Source organism: Amblyomma maculatum, chromosome 7 (genome assembly GCF_055883805.1).
Source record: "Amblyomma maculatum isolate TAMU_Amacu chromosome 7, ASM5588380v1, whole genome shotgun sequence".
NCBI lineage: Eukaryota > Metazoa > Arthropoda > Arachnida > Ixodida > Ixodidae > Amblyomma > Amblyomma maculatum.
In genome coordinates, this window is record NC_139350.1 from 6,085,579 (window position 1) to 6,101,716 (window position 16,138).

At 44.0% G+C, this 16,138-nt stretch overlaps 1 protein-coding gene across 13 annotated transcripts in view; it reads left to right on the plus strand.

The window, feature by feature from the left end:
* LOC146182647 (serum amyloid A protein-like) overlaps positions 1-16,138 on the plus strand; it is a 123,638-nt gene that overhangs the window by 43,587 nt on the left and 63,913 nt on the right. For 8 of the 13 annotated variants that reach the window (XR_014708631.1, XR_014708632.1, XR_014708635.1 and 5 more), the window contains 3 exons: positions 5,629-5,690; positions 7,821-7,915; positions 8,834-11,951. The exons of 3 other annotated variants lie outside the window; for them this stretch is intronic. The gene's annotated coding sequence lies outside the window, so the exon portion shown is untranslated. Of the gene's footprint in view, positions 1-5,628; positions 5,691-7,820; positions 7,916-8,830; positions 11,952-16,138 lie in introns of those variants that run through there. 2 more of the 13 variants (XR_014708623.1, XR_014708627.1) reach the window with 2 other exon arrangements.

The following is a 16,138-nucleotide window of genomic DNA, read 5'->3' on the forward strand; positions in this document are numbered from 1 at the left end:
TGCACTGGCGCTAGATCCATATACTTCTTTGGTGGTGCCACCGTCATTAATTGAAATTTATACTGTTATACTTGTGCTTCGAGATTTGAGCGCTCATGCTTCATACTGTTCGATTGAGACTTGTGCTGGTGGGCAAGTTGGTTCGACTTCAAGGCCAAAATGGACAACACACACGACTCAATTTCGTCGTTGCCTTGGCGCTGGTTGCCTAAATCATTATTTTTTATCCTTTACTCTGTAAGCGGTCACACATCGATAATAAGTATTTTTGTGGGGGTTTGGTATGTCGTTGCTATATTTGTAGCTGTGGGGCCGACCAGTTGTACTGCCTCCCCCATTAGATATCCACTGCAAGGCAGTACAAACTACAATCGAAACATGCAAATTCTAGCTTTGTAAAACATATGTACACTTGGTTAGCAAGCCTGGCTTTTTGCTTGATGGTAATAGAGTGTTTGTTTGTAAATAGATGAAGAGCCGCAAAGTGGTTCGCTCTCCCTAAGCCAGGGAAGCCACATTTTGGTCAAAGTGTTTTTTTCTTTAGAAATAGCAATACAGCATACCCTACATACATACACCAGAGCAGATGCATGCAACTTTTTTTTTAACCAAATTATAACAGCTCGTGCGTGCTGTTCAGATGTCATTGCCGTGCAGTAAACAAATTGAAGGAAATTGCCTGTCTTTGTTGAAATTGTGTGTTCTTGCGTTTTTCACCGGTACATTAGAAAATCAATAGTGCTTCAATCAGTTTGACTTCTGCTGTGTAATTTAAGACGTCATAAAGTCCTTGTTAAATTTAATACTGGAGTGCTCTGCCAGTAGTCATCTTAAATATTGTGGTTATCCAATCCTTTCATGCCACAACAAAAAGGAAACATACTAAATGTATATGCAGCATGAATGAACACGAGAGTTCGGTTGCTAAGAAAGGGGACAGCTGGACAACTGCCATAATGTGGGTACAGACCTCTTCAGACTTGAGTTGCAGGTAGGATATGGCCTACAAAGCACAGTTCAAGGAAGGATGCTGACAATTGTTTGTTGCTGCTAGGTTAAATGTACCTTTTTGGCCCAGAAACCATAGTCCCCAGAGTTCATAACATTTTCACAACCATTTCAAGCTTATTGGTTCCATCAAAACCTATGGTACCTACCAGGCTGTTTGATAACACACATCCACAAGCTTTTGTCTGTAGAGGGTGCTAGGAAGCTGCTAACAAATATGGCCTACAAAGCACAGTTAAAGGAAGGATACTGACAATTGTTCATTGCTGCTAGGTTAAATGTACCTTTTTGGTCCAGAAACTGTAGTCACCCGAGTTCAAAGTGCATGAATGCATATTCATGTGACAGCCCCACGATGCCTTCCTTGTTCACTTCTGTAAGGGATGCCATAGAGAGTAGCGGCACAGTTGATTTCAGAACTCCTCAGGTGTGTCAATTAGTAATTTTATGAAGCTGGTATAATTTCATCTCAGTGTGACGTTTGTATCTTTTGATAACAGCTTTTACCGACAAAGACGAAGGATTTGCATGAGATCCTGCGTAGCCCCTGTGCTAACATTTTTTTAGCCTTTAATGACCGCACTCTAGAACTCAGTTTGACTGAGAAGGAAGTACTAAACGTTTTCAGGTATGTTGATGATTTTCTAATAGTTATTAAAGAACAGAAAGATTTGACCTACACAGATGCTGTAAGCCCAGTTTTAGCCAACTTTCAAGAAGAGGGGCAGGGATTGTGTTTTACCCGTGAACTCCCTTTGCGAGGATATTTTCAGTTTAAGTATAGATTTAAGTATTACCTTGGGCGAGCATCGTGTGTTGGCAATACTCGCCTCGAGCACGGAAGGAGCTGCTGCCTTATTCCTCGGTTCATTCAAAGACTGTGAAACGCGCTATTGCTAACCTCTGCCTTGGGTCTGCTCTTGTGAAGTCGTGTGAACATACTATGCAGGCGAGCTTTGAAAAGCAAGTGGATTGATTTGCTATGGCGGGGTTCCCAAGCTCGGTAATCACTGGTGATGCTGAAGCCTTCCTAAGGAAAACCAAACGTGTAATGTTCAAAAAGTCGTGCGAGACAAGAAAGTCAAGCGTGAAACCAGAAGTGGTACCCTATGTTCACAGGGTTCCGCACAATGTGAAAAAGGTTCCACGAAAGCTTGCACAATTATGCGCATGCATTGCGAGCAATGAAAAGGAGGGCGCTTGCAGCAAAAAACATGGCAAGCAGTATGTGAAGTGCTGCATAGGAGTAGTATATGAGATACCACTGGCCTGCGGAAAAGCCTGTGTGGGCGAATCGAGGCGCCGTGTGAATGACCGTGCAGCTGAGCATGTACTATCACAAAAAGAACCAGGAGGTGCACATCTTTCACAGCATTGTGCAAGCGAGCGGCAAAACATGCACCGGGGGAAAAAATATGCGTGCACTGAAAGATATGTGAACCACGGCTTCATGACATAAAGATTCTGGGCAGAAGTAGAGATTTGAAGGCACGCGAGGTCTTGGAGGCGTTTCACATAAGAAAGAGAGGGAAAGCGTGTGAGTGGTACATCGGTTCACCTTTTCAAGACCGAGATGACATATCTTGAACGGTTTGTTTAATGCGTCGTGTTGTTGTTCATGCGCATGCCTTAAAATTTCTATATATTTGCTGCCTTGGCAGTGAATAAAGGTCAGATGAATTTAGCGCTCGTCCTGCGTCATTCTCTCTTGTGTCACTTCTTAGCACTATTATTTTCAGTCTCGAACAGTATGCACTATTTAGCCCAAACTGACATTCTTCTAAACCATTTAATCATGTTGGCTATAGGGGCCATATGTGACAGAAAATATATTTAGAATGCTGTGTATTCATAAGTCACTAAGAACAAAATATATCGAAAAGGCTGCGTTAATCATATCTGGTTCACTTTTCATACCCTTCTACTTTAAGATGACAGACATGGAGTACGACTGAAATTGACAATATGCAGGGATTGTCTGCCAACTTGAGCATCACAAGAATTTTGTACCTTTTTTCCAGCTTTACAGGACACAATAACAGATTTTTTTGGAGATAGTGACAGTGTAGGGCAGTATTGTTTATGCATCCAGAAATTACGACACCAGAGCTTAATGGTTTTTGCTTGGTGCATGTGAAGAAATGAAGCAGGAATAAGTTCTTAACAGAGGTCCATATTTTAAAGCAATGAAATTGCTCATGGATGTTTTTCTCAACGTGAAAAATACAAGTTTATGTTAATGAAGCAATGAAACTGAATTGAAAATGAAAAATAAGTTATGTATAAACAAAGACGGAGGGTAAAAAAAGTAGGAAAGGAGAAGCTCGGAAGCACTTCACATTTTCCACTGTGGCCATGGAAAAAGTCTGGCTCTTCTGGACGATGACACCGGCTAGGCAGTTTCCATCAACCTTAGCCTCAGACCATTTGTGCCAAGTGAACACCTTACTGCAACATTTCTAACTAAATACCACTATTGATGATACGTCTATGGAAAAGTTTCGCTTCTCGTCTTGCAACTCATTACATGATGGAGCTGAAATATGTTCCGCTTATAATAAAGTTGGCTATGAGCTTCTCACACTTTTTGACAGTTTTAACTGGTGCAGTATGCTACTGTGAATGGTACAGGCGCCCAAATCTTTAACTGGCGTGCGCGAGCGGCGACTTTTCTGTGCGTCAGCGCCCTATGACGGAGCGAAGTTGGAAACAGGATGAGGCTAAGCGCATGCTCACAAAGCACGCTCAGCTGGACGGAACAGCCTGGCAGACGACGCGTCCAGCTGAGCGTGCTTTGTGAGCATGCGCTTAGCCTCATCCTGTTTCCAACTTCGCTCTGTCATAGGGCGCTGACGCACAGAAAAGTCGCCGCTCGCGCACGCCAGTTAAAGATTTGGGCGCCTGTACATCTGGGCACTCTATTGATGTGCACTCCACTGGTGTCTTATTCATCACATGCAGTGTTTATTCCCTTCAAATTTAATTTATCCTAAGAGTGGCACAAGGTTGCTGCTGCAAGGTGCATGATGCAAACCAGCAACATTCACTTGATGTACTAGTGGTGAAAGTGTGTTGCTATTGCTAGGGGGAAGGACTATACAACCAAGGCACAGCAGAAGCCAAATATTATAGTGATTGTGGACAATCCCTGCCAGAATTCTAGTTCATCGGGACAGTTTGTCCATATCGTAACAGTAGCAACTAGTGGCTGCATGGGCAGCAAGAGCACAGATATGCTGCAAAGGTTAAAACATGCCAATGATAGTACCTTTTTTGCTTCATGCACATTGGCTACAAATGAATTACTTCTTCTCTATTCCTCTATGTGAAAACAGTCACTGACTTTGTTTCATGCATTCTGTCTCGCTTAACTGATCAGTATAGACATATACCTTCACCGGACATGGCACTTTGGGCTGGTGGCGGAGAGAAATGGATTAATATATTGTAGCAACAAATTGTCATCACTTACTTTGCAAAAAAAAAGAAACTTGCTTTTAGAAGTTGAACCCCTTATACCACACCAAAAGAGCAACAAAACGCTGTTTAGTAACCATGCAAATTAACGAAACTAAACTCGCGAGTGCAGTCAGAGGCAGCAGATGGCGACGGGGCATAACGCAAACAAGATTGTTCTGAAAAGTGCCACATTGCTGTCATTTATCGAAAAAGTAGCATACAAAAACAATGTTTCATACTGTAAAGGTCACTTCCTCTGATGATAGTGCGGGCGATCTCCAAATTTTGGAATTGGTTTCCAAGATCAAATAAAAAAGGGCGTGCATGTCATTCATGAAAGCGGACGAGTAACAAACTTCGTGCTTCACACATAACCAAACTTCAATCACAGCTGTTTCATTTAGAGCTTGCAGAAGCCGCACATTACTGTCAGTAGAACAAAACACGTCATCCCGAAAGCAGCCAAGTGCTTTTGGTCTCCGCACTTTCATTTCATTGTCGCCTTGCGAAATGCACAAATCACTCTCACTGCATGCACGGCGGAACGTGTCTGCACGCAGTAGAGGCGGTCAGAAAGCACAGCCGCGGACGGTTTGCTTTTTTTTTAAATGCAGGTCTTTTCTTCACCGGAGGGCGTAAGTAATACAGTCGTACCTTAGTGGGGATCTTGCCGAAATACAAGGCTTGGGTTACCTCATAAAATAGATCGCATTTCGGGGCCGATTTGCATGTAAGCGGTATGTAACAAACCTGCGTCGCAGCCACGAAGGGCTTCGTGGAGCGGCCTTGCGCCAGCGATTGAATCAATGCACAAATCGCATTTAGTTCATCCAGGGCAAGACAAGATGACTAGCCTCATGCGGTCTTTGGAGAAAACTCGCGGCACAAGTATAGCACAAGAGCGCGCACACACATCCACGCAACAACGCGTATCGCGCACTGCTACTGCTGCCACCACAACACGGGCGCCGAGAGGGTGTTGGCCGAGGCCCACGGGTCGCTAGCGTTGAATGGGGGTGCCGGCCGCAGCTCGTAACAGCCAGCCGACGGCCTCTTCTCCCTCTCCATCTTCGTTTTCCCCCTCGCGCCGCATCCGTTTGTTGGGATCGGATATACGCAGACCGGGTAGCGCTCGTGCAAGGTGAAATGTTCTCTCTTCAGGACGCCGAAAGACGCAGGGAAGAGGCAAGAGTGGGAGCGCAACATCAAGCGCGGCGGCAAAGGTAATAACATTGTTTATTGTCTCAGCTAGGGCATAAAGGAATATGCAAAACGAAAATGAAAAGGCGTAATAAATGAAAGAAAATAGGTTGGCTGTGTTCTAATAAAATTGAAGAGAGAACGATGATAAGGCCCTTGCGTGCAAGCAATGTACGAATATGGGTTGCTCGGTGAAAGGCCCACTGCCTTCAGGTGCCGATATTGTCGGCTTCAGTGGCGGGCAAACCCACAAGTGGTGAATATCTTCCCCATTATTTTATGAGTTGCAGACAGGAAATCCTGGACGTTGATATAAATATCGGTATATATAAATATCGGATGATCCGGATCGGGGTTGCCCTCACATTACTGTAACACGAATAAGCTATAGTGTCGACGTTTGTGAGCGACACTTCAAACCCTGCTTTATTGAGCGAAGTTTTAATACCTAAAGGTAATTGCGATTCCCCGGGATGTTACGCAACTCACGAAGGATGCCATCTCAACGCTGTTTCCTGACACTCCAAAATACTTGTTGAAACCCCTGCCTCTCAAGAGAAAGGAGCGCAACTTGTACGAGCAAAAACAGTCAGCAGGGAGACCTGTGGAGAAAGAAAAAAAGTGCACTGATCCTGAAGCATCTGGAGCCAGTTGAAGAATACAGCGATGGTGGATCGTGTGACGTGAGCCTGCTCCAGGAATGCAGAAAGCTGCATGCTACCGCCACTGGGGACAAATGTCGATCTTTCTGATGTTGAACAATGAACATTCGCATAGTGCCACTCAAGCGAGGGCGAATCTCCGGAGGCAATTGCCATCGGCGAGTTCTGTTCCATCGCAGTGCTGAAGCTGCCATGAATGCTGCTGTGTGCATTCGAGGAAACAAAGTCAATGAGATAGCTGTAAAGTCGACAGAAGAGGTAATTAATCTTATTCAGGACATTGCGAAACTCAGCTTGTGTCCTGGCAGCGGATTGAAGCCTATTACCAAGACTTTTCCCACCTACAATGGGCGTTGCTTAATTTGCGACGAACTGTACCATTATTTCTGATGCAACATGCATATAGCCTGCAAATACTTGCGAAAGTTAACTCAGAACACCCTGTCAAGAAGAAGAAAAAATTAAGAGACGGACTTCTATGTCTCGAGCAGTTTGTCGTACGAAGGACAAGGTGGCAAAGCTGGTAAAAGCTCTCGGTGAAATGAAAAATGAACACCTTCAAGGACAGAGTTTGAAAGAAGTGTTAGTGCCCTTCCTCTCAACTAACAGCTGGCTGTTAAAATATGTTTTAGAGGTTGCAAAACGGAAGTCGGCAAAAGTGATGACATATTCTGATGAGTGGCTACTAGGCTTCCTAAGTACCAAAGAATGCCTATCAGCAGTTTGCCTTGAAGCGCGGTGCGATTTGAAGGGCTCGGGTTCCCATCTTGCGTGCTTTAATTGTGCATGCATCCGAAAGTTTCTAGTTCTACATACGTGTTATAACTTAGCTTATAAACGTCCGAAGAAGTTAAGATGAAACTATAGCGTGAATGAAAACGCCGGCGACAGCGCTCTGTTGCTCGCACACATGGTCCTTGGAGCCTAGAATGTGCGTCTAGTATAGTCCTCCATGCAAGAGCAATTGTTTGCACAAAATCCTCAGAAGTCTTCATTACAATACGGCACGGCGGTAGCTTCAGCAGGATAATAGGGTATAAAAAGCAGCTTCGTTTCTACATCGGCTCAGGGGCATGCGCGCAAAACTTCGCTCACGAAAAAAAAAAAGAAAAAGTCGCATCCGTGGTTATGCCAACAACTCGGCTGCGAATTCAATATTACGACTAAACTGAAATCAAAGACTAAAGAGCGGCATCGCATGTAGTACAAGGCACCTGACAATGAGCATGCAGCGAATGCATTTTGAAGCGCACAGGCGCGCGCGTCGTCTGCTCCGTCAGCAGTGGCGCACTCCGGTTCACCGCAGCGCCACCGCGGCGATCATTCAGCGGCAGCCCCCGCCGCGGGGCGAGACTAAAACCCGCCATGAATAGGGTTTTTTCGGCTAAAACTTTGTCCCTAGATTTCCCCAAACGCATTGAACGCCATGTTTTTACAAAGTACCTAAATGCTGACTATTATGTGCCTAGTTGAGTCTGAATTTGTCCCCAGATTCTTGGCGGGCTGGCGGGCTTTTCGGCCCTTTCCTCGTTGTCGCCGACGGCGCCAGAGCTTTTGGATTGACGACATCGGCCGTCGCTTCTCACGTAAGCCATTGTCATTGCTGTTGTTTTTTGACATTGTGCGCTGAGTGCAGCGGTAGGTGGGTGTCGTGTCCATTTTTGTCCGCGAAATCAATGCGAGAGGTGTCATTCAGCAGTGAATTAAGGTAAACTGCAACCCGGTACTTAATTGTTTTTGAGCTTGCAGATATGACAGATCGAAATTAGCGTGCAATTTGTCAATTACTTATATCTCTGTGGCATGGATGCCACCTTCTAGCTTCGGAAAGCAATCTGAAGACGGTGCAAAACTCGTGTGTTTTATCAGAACATGTATCGATATATAAGCAGTATAGCAAAAATGACTTTGGAAGGAATGAAATTGTTTCCAACAAAGCTTTGCGCAAATACATTTTTTTTTTTTCTATCAGGAGCTTGCGACAGCGCAACACGACAACGTAGGCACTATACTGTGTCAGCTTGCTGCTTATCTGATTCTAATTTAAGATGATTAGTATTAGCAGCATTTGTTGTTTTAGTGGTTATTTTATTACATATACAAAAGGAAAGAAAAGATGTTTGCCAACCCCGGTATCTGATATCTGAAGCACCTGAACAGGGGCGGTGGATAGCGAGGAAGGGGTAGAGGAAATCAAAGAGGTGAACGATAGGGAGAAAGGATAGGGTAGGTAAAAATAAAAAATATATATATACACTATGACACAATATACAGTAGTTCGCTTGAGGCCCAGAGTAACGAATGCAGCGAGCTGCCAAAATGCGGCCAGGAAGGTAGCTTGCTTAACTTCCTTCAGGTCACTTGCAGCTGCCTTGTTGCTGTATACATGTTAGTAGACTATAAACTTGGGCTGATATCTCATATGCAATGCTGCTTGGTAGAGCACTCACTTCATTTCAGTGTTTACATGTGTCTATGCCATTTTTTGTTTTTACTTTCAGCAGTCTTGGAGACGCAGCCGCTCGTTTATTCTGGACAACTTTCGCATCCTTGGCTCCCTACATGTACAGTACATGTACCAAGGTATATATATGTGCATTATATTCAGTATTTTCATTTTATTTTTCAGTGCATGAGTATCGTTTCTGCTATGGATAGCAATTTGTTAAGTGACTGAAAAACATTTATAGCAACAATTAAAACATATGAGTGTCAATCTGTGAGGCCACATTGTTGCCATTGTCGTTGGTATCGTCTGGACATGCCACACCCTATACCCAATGAATATAGTCATTCCACCAAACTGAAATTGAATCTGGGTTGCAATACACACTTATACGCACGCTATAATACCCTAGCACTCAACCCAACACTACGTCTCGTAACTGCCACACTTGTTGGCTGCTTACTGCACCGAGCTACTCCAGCACTCACTGTTAGCACTACACACCCATATATTTTTTTTATTTATTTATTTATTTCAAATACCCTAAGGGCCTTTGCGGGCATTGCATCAGGGGGGATTCACCAAATAAACACAAATAATTTACATTGCAAGCAAAGAAAAAGCTGTAAGCAGAAATAGGTGCACAAAAAACCATGAACAATTTATGCAGTGACATCTAGATGCTAGAATCTAAGAAAGAAGACATCTAGAATGGGAGCAGTTAGAGATAAGAGTAGATGGAGAATACCTCAGTAATCTGCGATTTGCTGATGACATTGCCTTGCTAAGTAACTCAGGGGATGAATTGCAAAGAATGATGACCTAGACAGAAAAAGTGAAAAAGTAGGCTTGAAAATCAATATGCAGAAGACTAAGCTAATGTTTAATAGCCTAGGGAAGGAAAAACAGTTTACATTAGGTAGCGAAGCACTGGAAGTGGTAGGCGAATATATCTATTTAGGACAGGTAGTAACAGCAGATCCGGACCATGAAAGGGAAATAACAAGGAGAATAAGACTGGGATGAAGCACATTTGGCAAGTACTCCCAGATTATGACTAGCAGTTTATCGGTATCGCTCAAGAGGAAAGCATACAACAGTTGCATCTTACCTGTACTTACCTATGGGACTGAAACATGGAAGCTAACAAAGAGGGTTCTACTAAAGTTGAGGACAACGCAGAGGGCTATGGAAAGAAAAATGGTAGGGATAACGTTAAGAGATAGGAAGCGTGCAGAGTGGGTCAGAGAAATAACTCAAGTCACTGACATTCTAATGGAAATCAAGAAGAAGAAATGGGCATGGGCAGGACATGTAGCGCGAGGAAAGGATAAGTGATGGTCGCTTAGGGCAACAAACTGGATTCCAAGGGGAGGAAAGCGTAGCAGGGGGCGGCAGAAAATTAGGTGGGTGGATGAGATTAAGAAGTTTGCAGGGGTCAAGTGGATGCAGCTCGCACAGGACCGGGTTAATTGGAGGAATATGGGAGAGGTTTTCGCCCTGCAGTGGGTATAGTCAGGCTGAGGATGATGATGACGATCTAGATGCTTAAATTAGCATTACCTCATAGTATAGACATCCGCTCACTTGTCCTTATTGTCATCCATGGCTTGGGCTTACAACCTCCGACTGCTTGCTCCTTCACACCCTCGTAGGATAGTCGTGCATGGCGTGTGAGTGCCGTAGATATAAACCAGTATCCTTCAATGCTCTAACCTCATCCAGCACCGATTCTCTTTTTTTCTCATTTATTTCCCCTTCCCCTCCCACACACTGTCACCTTCATCCCTCAACCCTCATCAGGAGTAGCATGCTAGGCTTACCACCAGGCAGACATCTCCTGTTGCCATTAAAATATATCTCTCTCTCTCTCTCTCACCCAGTATTATTGAGCACTAGACTGGCTTCAGCATTTTGCGCTGCCCTAGCTTAAGCATCTGATGCGAAATTAAATATTAGCAGCCACATTCTCCTGATGTTATTCTTGCTTTAAATGGACATCAGTTTACAGAACAACAGAATGATGATGGGAAATCGTATTTCCACAGATACAACACAAATGGAGTTTTAGGCCTCGGGAAAGCTTTAGATAAATATTTAACTTGATCTCAAACAGTTCAGGCCTGCCATAGTCAAGCCCCCACTTCGCTAAAAAAAGAAAAGCAAACAAACAGCAACAGCACGCTAAAATGCAAATGCATATGGATACATTGACGTCATTTGAGAGGCTACACATTTCACATTCATGCGATGCAATCGTGCGCAGCCACTGTCACTTCCTTGATACTGTCCAGACCTGTACCTGCTCATTGTGCCTTACGTTCCCTATTCCTGTGAACTGTTTCAAAGCTTTCTCCTTGTCAGCGGCTTGTGTTACCTTCCCACGCTTACAGCCACTTTTGCCCTTGCATGCAACATGCTTGATTCCATGATCTTGAAAAGGCTATAACAAGTTCCTGCATTCACATGGAAGCAAATTTGTAAATATGTTGTAAGGCACAATGCTTTGGTGTTATACTGCTACACTTGTCTGTTTATTTGTTTATCTGTTATGTCTGGGCAAGTTCTGTTATGTCTTTTTTTTTTGTCCTACTGTTATATGTGCTTGGTTTTTCCATAACAACTTCTCTTGATGTCATACGACTCGAGATGCTTGGGGCATTAAACCCCATAAACCAGATACCAACCAACCGTCTCTTGGCACTAGCCTGATTTCTATTATTCCACAGTTTTTCAGTGGCAAGAAAGCATGCTGTCATCAGTCTCTCCTTCCTCCATCCTTTTGATTGCTATGTGGTTATTTCTTTCCCTGTATCATATAAGGGGGACACTCTCCTATGTATAGATAAATCAGCAACCGTGCGGTACCCACTTATTGCAACATTCTTAACAAAACATATTCACTGCAGCTTAAATGTGGTGCTGTCATTATATCATAAGCAGAACAGGCCTCTCGGCACCCCTGCTCCTGACCTGAAGCTCCGGATTCTACACGGCCTACCCCGACGTGAAGCAACTTTGCTGTGCTGCCTGTGGGTTGGTGTAGCGTTCACAAATTCTCATTCGTTTGTGATAGATATGGCTAATAGCCCTGCATGTGCAACCTGTGGGTCTGACAAGACTATAGGCCACATTCTTTGCGAGTGGACCACATACAATGCGGAAAAACAATTTCTCTGCCCTGCACTAGAGTGTCTATATGGACACCCGCTGACAGAAATCAAGATTATATGCCATTGGCTGCGGCGATCGTCTGCGGTGAAGACCTCCCAGGCACTGCTCTGCTTCATGAAAACCACGGGCCTGATCGGTAGACTGTGATTTTGCTGCGATGCGACGTGATATGGCTGTGATGTGACAGTACTGACTTCATATTTCTGTAACTTTCTTTTACACATCACTTTTATATCCACTTACCCCCTTCCCCCAGTGCAGAGTAGCAAATCGGTTTCTTCTTCGGTTAACCTCCCTGCCTTTCCTCCTCTTCCAACACCCCTGCCTATAGTTACACTCAGAACTTGCCAGTGCAATGAACCTAAACCTGAAGTTGCAAACCAAGATGAGGTGAAAAGCAACATAAAGTACTGTAGTTCATGGTCAGGACTTTTATAGAGACTCCAATTATAGTTTGATTCAACGGCAAGTATCCGAAGGCTGTTTGCTATGCAGCACGCACGGTGTGGATGTTCTTGATTGCATACAGCTTCCAAATTTATTAAACTGTCACCACAGAGAAACAAAAGAATGCGTCATTCCAAGCATCTAGTCGAGTATCGAGCACGCTGTGATATGTTCATGTTCTCCTTCTTTCCCCTGGCGGTCCGCGAATGGAATGGTTTAGCCGATGAAGTGGTTAATTGCTCATCACTAGATGGGTTCAGTTCACGGCTGGCAATTGTTCCTTGAGTACCCTATATATGTGTAGCCTGACCTCTGTACAAATATAGTGAAACATGTGTCTTCAGCGTGATTGTATTGTATCATATCCTTCTTTTCCATTTCTTGTTCCACACTGCCATATAGAACTATATAAAAATTAGACAAGTGTGGATTGTCAGTATTCCTGTCATTTGCTGTTTCTATATTATGCCCCAAACCTGCAACAGCCTCCAAAAGGAGGCTAGCAGTATGTATGAAATAAAATAAACCAGTTTAGAAAGCTTGTGCCTTTCCTTGCTTTTTGGACGGAACACAAGTTCTCGGGCCATACAGGATCTGCAACTGCTATGGAGGGTCGCACAGACAAGCTAGGCGCTGCCCGATCAGTTCATGTTTCATTGTCAGTATAGTTTATGTATATACTAAGGGATACCCCCCCCCCCCCCCCATTTTTTTTTTTTTTCTCTCACTGTGGCCAAGGCCAGACAGGAAAGGAAAGAGGACAGGCCATGGTCCTCTTGCCTTGTGGAAGGCGAGGGGACGGGTGAAAGGGATAAATTGAAGAGAAAGTGTAAAGTCACTAGGGGTGAGTTGGCTCCTTTTCCAAGGCTAGGGAACATTGGCCTATCTTGCATTTTCTGCCTAGCCTTGGCCACACTGCCATAAGTTGTCTCCGAGTGTAATTCAAGTCGAAAATGACTATTAGTGGGATTTGTTTTTATGCTATGTATGGCGTAAATTTTTTTTCGTGGCCAAACTGAATCTCCCTTTCATGCCTGGCGTCTGCCTATAAACTCGTCGAATTTGCGCCTAATTTAAGCGAAAAACGCCATCCTTCTGCGCAAATTAAATTTTCAAAATTCGCGGCCATTATCATCATTATCGTTTTTGTAGCGTCTCGCGCCATCTGTTGTGTATGTACACCAAAAAGAGAAAAAAACCAAAACATTCAAGATGGCTGCCTCCATGTTTTGCGCTGAGACGCATAAGTGACCGTCTTTTTTGAAGATTTCTCGTCCTGAATGTTTACCCATTACAAAGTTTCACGGTCCTCGCTAATAAATAACACGTCCCGCATCCAAGGTGCTGCTTTTTCTTGCAGGTAAGGACATAAGACGTCAAAGGGCCGCCGCACGTCCTCGCGACGGCGCGATTGTTCCCGCTATACGAGATGTTGCGTTTTGTTGCGCCGGTTGTTTTGTGCTTTATGAAAGTTATATCTTTGTGCTTAGGTTCAGAAGTGTGCACCTAAGTGCACACTTCTGACGCCGGGACTAAGGAGGTTGAATCAGGACAAAAAATGTAGGCTTTTCTCTGGCTGTCCAAACTCTATTCCGATCTGCTTACCGCCGTTTTTGCCCGAATTCCATCGCTTTTAATATAATTTATTAACCTTTTTTCCTCGCCCAGCACATTGATGAGCACTGCGGCTACGTAGGGCCCATCGCGCGGTATTCGAGGGAGCTGCTCTTGATGGCATAGAATGCCACCACGGTAGGGAAGATTTCTCCTTTGGCTACTACTCTTGTCTGCACCCCTCGCTCTGCTGATGACATTCGAAACGGCACCGCATGTTTATTTACCTTATGGAATGAAAAACGCAAGCGGTTTAACTACTACCGAGGCACTTTTTTGTGCGACTTTTATGCTTCTGAGTGTTCTTTGCTAGAAGCTCTCCGGCACCGATGCTTGCTGCTTGTGCTAGTGGAACGGTAGAAGTAGTGGCGTTCACGGTTTACATTGCTTGAAAGCAGTTTGTCTAGTGAACACTTCGCAGACTTGCAACTTGTGTCAGCAATACGGCTATTTAATGCAGCAAAATAGAGAAATATTAATGCCTTTGTCATGAGGCGAGCCCAAGCTTTTAAGAATGGAATTATCTAGTGGTTGCATAGCGTTTGACCCAACAGTCGGGCAGATGACTCCACAGGCTGAGAATATTTAGTCAGCCATTTCCTTTCCTGTCCTGTGTACGTACCCTCTAACTATTTTGTAATGTTGGTAATTTCCTACACCTAGAATAAAGCAGCTTGTGCTTTGCCCTGTGAACCATTTAACATTTCCTAATCTAGACTTGCTCAGCACGTGTGCCAATGCTTTTTTGTGGATAGTGCACCAATCAGGCCAGTAGAAGACTTTACTGCCAAATAGTGTCATAAGCTTGAGCTTATTGAAGGCACTGTGCAGCTGAAAAAAGCCATTTAGCAATCGCCATTCCTTGCAACTTTCAGGCTCCAGGGTGTTTCCGAAATGCAAATTTATTGAAGAACCCTGGCTAGTTTTGTTCAAGCTTGGTTGCGGGCTAGAGTGCATCATTTTAAATGATGCACATTAGCCAGCTGGCAAACTTGCACTGCAATAATTTGCACAATGCTAACGAATTAGGAACAGCCCAACAGCTTGAGTAAGCATGAAGCATGCAATAAAAATGGATTCCTCACAGTTAAGCAAGGTGCGAAACTTTTGATTATCGGTTTTCAGATGGGCATTTTATGCACAACAGCTGTGCAGGAAACATGGATTTCATGTTTGGCGAAAGGAATTTTGGCTGTGTACACATCTTTGAATGAAGCTGAGCATTGGGCTTTTCAAAATGCATCATTTCATTTTTTGCATGTGCAGCTTTGTGGCCAAGCTTTACCTTAGCTTTGTCACTGCAGCCTCCTTGCAGGTTGTGCACAAATGTTGCTTGTTTGCAAGGCAGAATCTTGTAGAAAATGTTTCTGCACCTGAACTTATGCCTACAGGTACACCAGCTGGGAAAACTTTTCATGTCGTGGATCTGTTTTCAGCCATGTTCACTTGTACCCTGCTGCAGTGGCTCAGTGATAAGAGAGTTTGATTGCTGATCCCAAGGATACACATTTACTCTCAGCTGCAGTGGCAGCTGATGGAGGCGAAATGCAAGGCGGCTTTGTACTTTGCGATGTCAGTGCACATAAAAAACCCAGGTGGTCAGAATTTTCTGGAGCTGTCCACTACAGCATCCCTCATAGCCTGTAGACATTAAACCCTATAAACCGAACAGAACACTTGTCAACTGTAAACTTCCATGAGGAGAAAACAATCTATGCAGCTCAAAAGCAGGCCCTGTAGCTGCAGACAGTTCACCAAAATGTACATGCAAAATTAATTGCAAAATAAAGTACAATCCCTTTGTGCATGTTACATAAGGCATTGCAATCCAAGGCAAGCACAGATGGTGGAGGTAGGTGCAGCGTATGTCTAGTTATCAACAGGCAGTATTTCTGTGCATATCAGCAAAGTATATGGGGTTTTATTTCCAGGCTGTAGGAGGGCCACAATTTTAGCCTCTTGGGAACCTTTATTGTGCACTACTAATACTGCTGCATATCATACGGCCATTTTCGCATATTGCCTCTATTGAAGCAGCATCACTTTTCTATGTAAAAGTGAATATTCTAGTGTCTCATTGCAGGTCTGCAATAATCATTGTAAAAATGTTGAGAATCTTTCAGACGAC